This window comes from Oratosquilla oratoria, chromosome 8 (genome assembly GCF_046742065.1).
Source record: "Oratosquilla oratoria isolate Oo_2021 chromosome 8, ASM4674206v1, whole genome shotgun sequence".
Classification (NCBI taxonomy): domain Eukaryota; kingdom Metazoa; phylum Arthropoda; class Malacostraca; order Stomatopoda; family Squillidae; genus Oratosquilla; species Oratosquilla oratoria.
Window position 1 is genome coordinate 3,792,922 of NC_134784.1, and position 5,000 is coordinate 3,797,921.

At 51.5% G+C, this 5,000-nt stretch overlaps 1 protein-coding gene across 5 annotated transcripts in view; it reads right to left on the reverse strand.

Moving 5' to 3' along the window:
- LOC143027552 (uncharacterized) overlaps positions 1-5,000 on the reverse strand; it is a 182,300-nt gene that overhangs the window by 96,323 nt on the left and 80,977 nt on the right. The window contains exon 1 of one of the 5 annotated variants that reach the window (XM_076188858.1): positions 4,570-4,898. The exons of the other annotated variants lie outside the window; for them this stretch is intronic. The gene's annotated coding sequence lies outside the window, so the exon portion shown is untranslated. Of the gene's footprint in view, positions 1-4,569; positions 4,899-5,000 lie in introns of those variants that run through there. 5 annotated transcript variants of the gene reach the window in all.

A 5,000-nucleotide genomic window follows, 5' to 3' on the forward strand; every position in this document is an offset into this window, starting at 1 on the left:
AGAAGGGGGAAGAAGAAGGGTGAGAGGAAGGGAGGAAAGGAGGAGGAGGAAGAGAGTGTGGGAGGGAGAGATTGGGAGGAAGGGGGAATGGAGAGGGAGTAGGATGAACTGGGAGGAGGTGGGAGAAGAAGAGGAGGGGAGGGAGGGAGGATGAAGAGAGCGGGAGGGAGGGAGAATAAGAGAGGGAGGAGGACAACAGGGAGGAGGTGGGAGGAGAAGGGGGAGGGAGGAAGGGAGAGAGGGAGGGAGGAAGGTGAAGAGAGGGAGGGAGGGAAAGAGGGAGTAGGATAGAGAGGGAGGGGGAACAGAGAGGAGGCAGAAGAGGTGAGGGAGAGGGAGGGAGGGAGGGAGGAGGAAAAATAGAGATGGAAAAGGAAGAACAGGGAAGAGGTGGGAGAGGAGTGAAGGGGGAGGGAGAAGGGGAGGGAGGGAGGGAGGGAGGGAGGGAGGGATGGAGGGAGGGAGGGAGGGAGGAGGGAGAAGGGTGAGGGAGAGAGGGAGAGAGGGACTCCAGCCCAATCTCCATATTTGGACATGTAAGCCAGCCATTGAACTGCATCTGGCCCCGTGTTGCACACGTACACATGTACACACACACACAAGAACGTACACACACGCACACACTATCATGTAGACACAAATGCACACACATTCGAAAATACGTACAGCACATGTATGTACACAACCGTGCGCACACACGTACACACACAAAATGTAGACACGTATATACGTACACACATCATGTAGACACAAATGTATACATATTCGATAATACTTACAGCATATTGTATATATATATATATATATATATATATATATAGTATATATATATATATATATATATATATATTATATATATATATATATATATATACATTACATATATATATACATATACGTACATATATATATACATATACATATATATATATACATTACATATATATATACATATACGTACATATATATATATACATATACATATATACATATACATATATATACATATATATATTAAACGTACTCACACACACACACACACACACACACACACACAAACACACACACACACACACACCGGTTAGTATACATGCAATCTATATGCAAATGCACTAAACCTTTTTCTGCACTTTTGATCATAATTACATATTGTACTCGGGTGTGAGTTAAACCCCTTTGGTCAGGTTACAGATAACCCGGTTCGCACTCAAGGTGTGAATGGAGTTTACCTAACCCACACAAACCCAGTTAAACCTCAAGATCACGGTTAACTGTCTTCCTTTAACCCCGTTTTTCCGTCAGTGGATTTTATCTAGTTAAGGGAGGCCCCGACAAACACACATCCCCCCCCACCCTCGGCCTACGCCAGGAGACGCCGAACCTTGACCTAATCCCTCACCTTTGCCCTGGGTGCTTAAGCACTCGGGTCAACGTCGTGGGGATGGAGGACGAGGAAGAGGAATAGAGGAGGAGGAGGGGGAGGGAGGAGGCGGGAGGAGGGGGAGGGAGGAGGCGGGAGGAGGGGGAGGGAGGAGGCGGGAGGAGGGGGAGGGAGGAGGCGGGAGGAGGGGGAGGGAGAGGTGGGAGGAGGGGGAGGGAGGAGGAGGGGGAGGGAGGAGGTGAGAGGAGGGGAGGTGGGAGGAGGGGAGGTGGGAGGAGGGGAGGTGGGAGGAGGGGAGGAGGAAGAGGATGGGGAGAAGGAGAAAGAGGAGGGGAGGAGGAGGGAGACGAGGAGGGGAGGAGGAGGGAGACGAGGAGGGGAGGAGGAGGGAGACGAGGAGGGGAGGAGGAGGGAGACGAGGGGTAGAGGAGGAGGGGAGGGGAGGGGAAGGGAGGGGACGAGGAGGGGAGGGGACGAGGAGGGGAGGGGGAGGAGGAAGAGGAGGAGGATTAGAGGAGGAGGAGGATTAGAGGAGGAGGAGGAAGAGGAGGAGGAAGAGGAGGAGGATTAGAGGAGGAGGAGGGGGAATGAGTGGAATGATGAAGAGGAGGGAAAGTAGGAGGGGAGGAGGGGAGGGGGAGGAGGAGGAGAACGAAGAGGAGGACGAGGAAGGGGAGGTGAAGGAGGGCGAGAGGAAGTAGGAAGTAGGAGGAGGAGGAGGAAGAGGAAGGGGAGGAGTGGGAGGAGAAGGATGATGATGATCGTGATCATGAGGAGGAGAAGGAGGGGAAGTAGGAGGAGGAGGGGAAGTAGGAGGGGGAGGAGGGGAAGTAGGAAGGGGAGGAGGTGAGGCGTAGGAAGGGAAGCAGGAGGAGGGGAAGCAGGAGAAGAGGAAGAGGAGGAGGAAGAGGAAGAGGAGGAGGAAGAGGGGAAGTAGAAGGAAGAGGAGGAGGGGAAGTAGAAGGAAAAGGAGGAGGAGGAGGGGAAGTAGAAGGAAAAGGAGGAGGAGGAGGGGAAGTAGAAGGAAGAGGAGGAGGAGGAGGGGAAGTAGAAGGAAGAGGAGGAGGGGAAGTAGAAGGAAGAGGAGGAGGAGGGGAAGTAGAAGGAAGAGGAGGAGGGGAAGTAGGAGGGGAAGGAGGAGGAGGGGAAGGAGGAGGAGGGGAAGGAGGAGGAGGAGGAGGGGAAGGAGGAGGAGAGGAAGGAGGAGGAGGGGAAGGAGGAGGAGGGGAAGGAGGAGGAGGGGAAGGAGGAGGAGGGGAAGGAGGAGGAGGGGAAGGAGGAGGAGGGGAAGGAGGAGGAGGGGAAGGAGGAGGAGGGGAAGGAGGAGGAGGGGAAGGAGGAGGAGGGGAAGGAGGAGGAGGAGAAGGAGGAGGAGGGGAAGGAGGAGGAGGGGAAGGAGGAGGAGGGGAAGGAGGAGGAGGAGGAGGAGTTGGAGGAGGAGGAGGAAGAGGAAGAAGAAGAAGCAAGCGCGCCATGGGCCCGGTACGTGCAAGGGACGCGGCCAGTGAGGGGCAGTACTACTGCACCTGTTGTGTGTGTGTGTGTACAACCAGTTCTCCTTTTCATGTTCCGCTCCTCCTCCTCCTCCTCCTCCTCCTCTTCGTCCACCTCCTCCTCCTCCTTCTCGTCCACCTCTTCGTTCACCTTCTGCTTCTCTTCGTCCACCTCTTCCTCCTCTTCGTCCACCTCCTCCTCTTCCCCTTCATCCACCTCCTCTTCGTCCATCTCCTCCTCCTCCTCCTCTTCGTCCACCTCCTCCTCTTCGTCCACCTCCTCCTCCTCCTCTTCGTCCACCTCCTCCTCCTCCTCCTCCTCTTCGTCCACCTCCTCCTCTTTGTCCACCTCCTCCTCCTCCTTTTCCTCTTCGTCCACTTCCTCCTCATCGTCCACCTCCTGCTCCTCGTCCACCTCCTGCTCCTACACCTCCTCTTTCTTCTCCTGGTCCACCTCCTCCTCCTCTTCCTCCTCCTTCAACACCTCCTCTACTTTCTTGTCCTCCACTCCTCCTTTTCCTCATCTTCATCCTTTTCCATCTTCACCTTCTCCCCTTCCTCCATTCCCTCTTCATTTTACATTCTCTTCCTCTTCCTTCATCCCCACCTCCTCCTCCTCCTCTTCCACTACCTCCTCCTCCACAACCTGTGCTGAGGCCGACCTACGCCAGGGACATGAACACCGTCTACAGTCCCCCACAAGTGGAGAAGGAGAAAAAAAAAACTCAGACGCTCAGCCCAACAACGAGTCAAAGTGGAGGAGGAGGAGGAGGAGTAGAGATGAAGTGGGCCGATGATGGGGGAGGATGAGGGAGGAGGAGGGAGGAGGATGGAAGAGGAGGGAGGATGAGGTGAAGGAAGAGGATGGAGAAAGAGGAGGGAGGAGGCGGGAGGTGAGGAAGAAGAGGGAAGAGGGAGGAGGAAGAGGAGGGAGGAAGAGTAAGGAGAAAGAGGAGAGAGGGAGGAGGAAGGAGGAAGGGGAGGAAGGGGAGGGAGGAAGGGGAGGAAGGGGAGGGAGGAAGGGAGAGAGGAGGGAGGAGGAAGGGGAGGGAGAGAGGGAGGAGGAAGGGGAGGGAGAGAGGGAGGAGGAAGAGGAGGGAGTGAGGAACGAGGAAGAAGAGGAGGGAGAGAGGAAGGAGGAAGGAAGAGGAGAATAGAAGGCAGAGGAGGAGTGGACGTGGAAAGGGGATGGGGGAGGAAGAAGAGGGAGGAGGAGGAGGATGTGAAGAAAGAGCAGGATTGGAGGGAGATGAGGAGAATAGGAGGGAGAGGAGGACAGTAGGGAGAGGAGGAGAGGAGGATAGGAGGGAGAAATGGAGGATAGGAGGGAGAAGTGGAGGACAGGAGGGAGAGGAGGAGGATAGGAGGGAGAGGTGAAGGATAGGAAGGAGAGGAAGAGGAAATGGTCCCTATACAATCAATAGTATTCAAAATATATTAACAATTGTTAGAAATATCTAACTATTATTATCAGAATTATTAGATTTTATTGAAAGTAAAAAATCTTACGGAGAAAATGATTATGAAAAATTATGTAATAAAAAGCGATGATTGAGAAAAAAAAATGAATTTGGGCACCATTTGCTATACAACAACGCAGACTACATAATTTCCTAAATAAATATTATTATTAAATAATTGTACACAAATTACAATTAATTTGTTTCTCTATTTACTTATTGTTGTTTTTCCTACCTTTGAATTGCAGAGTTGGTAGTTGTAGTTCCACTTGACGTTATATGTGTGTATTTTCTTTGGTGTCCACAGGTTATCACAAAATATAATTCACAAATAAAATAATATAATGAATTCTATACGTCAAAATATAAACACAAAATTAGTAACTGTATATCAAACATGTTACTTCAACCGCTCCAATGACACAAGTGACATGGTCAGCTTTTGTTTCAAACATTAAAAATGTCGACAATCAACAATGCTATCACGTTGTTAAAACTTACATAAACAACCTTGTCCCTTACTTCCACAGGGGAGGAGAAAAAACTATCCCCCAAATGATAGATTTAACGGAATTACAGCAGTTGTGTTTGTTTAACCACGCCACGGGGAAATTAATGACAGACGACGTTTTTACCCCCTCTGGTGTGTCGCCGAGAAACCTCGAC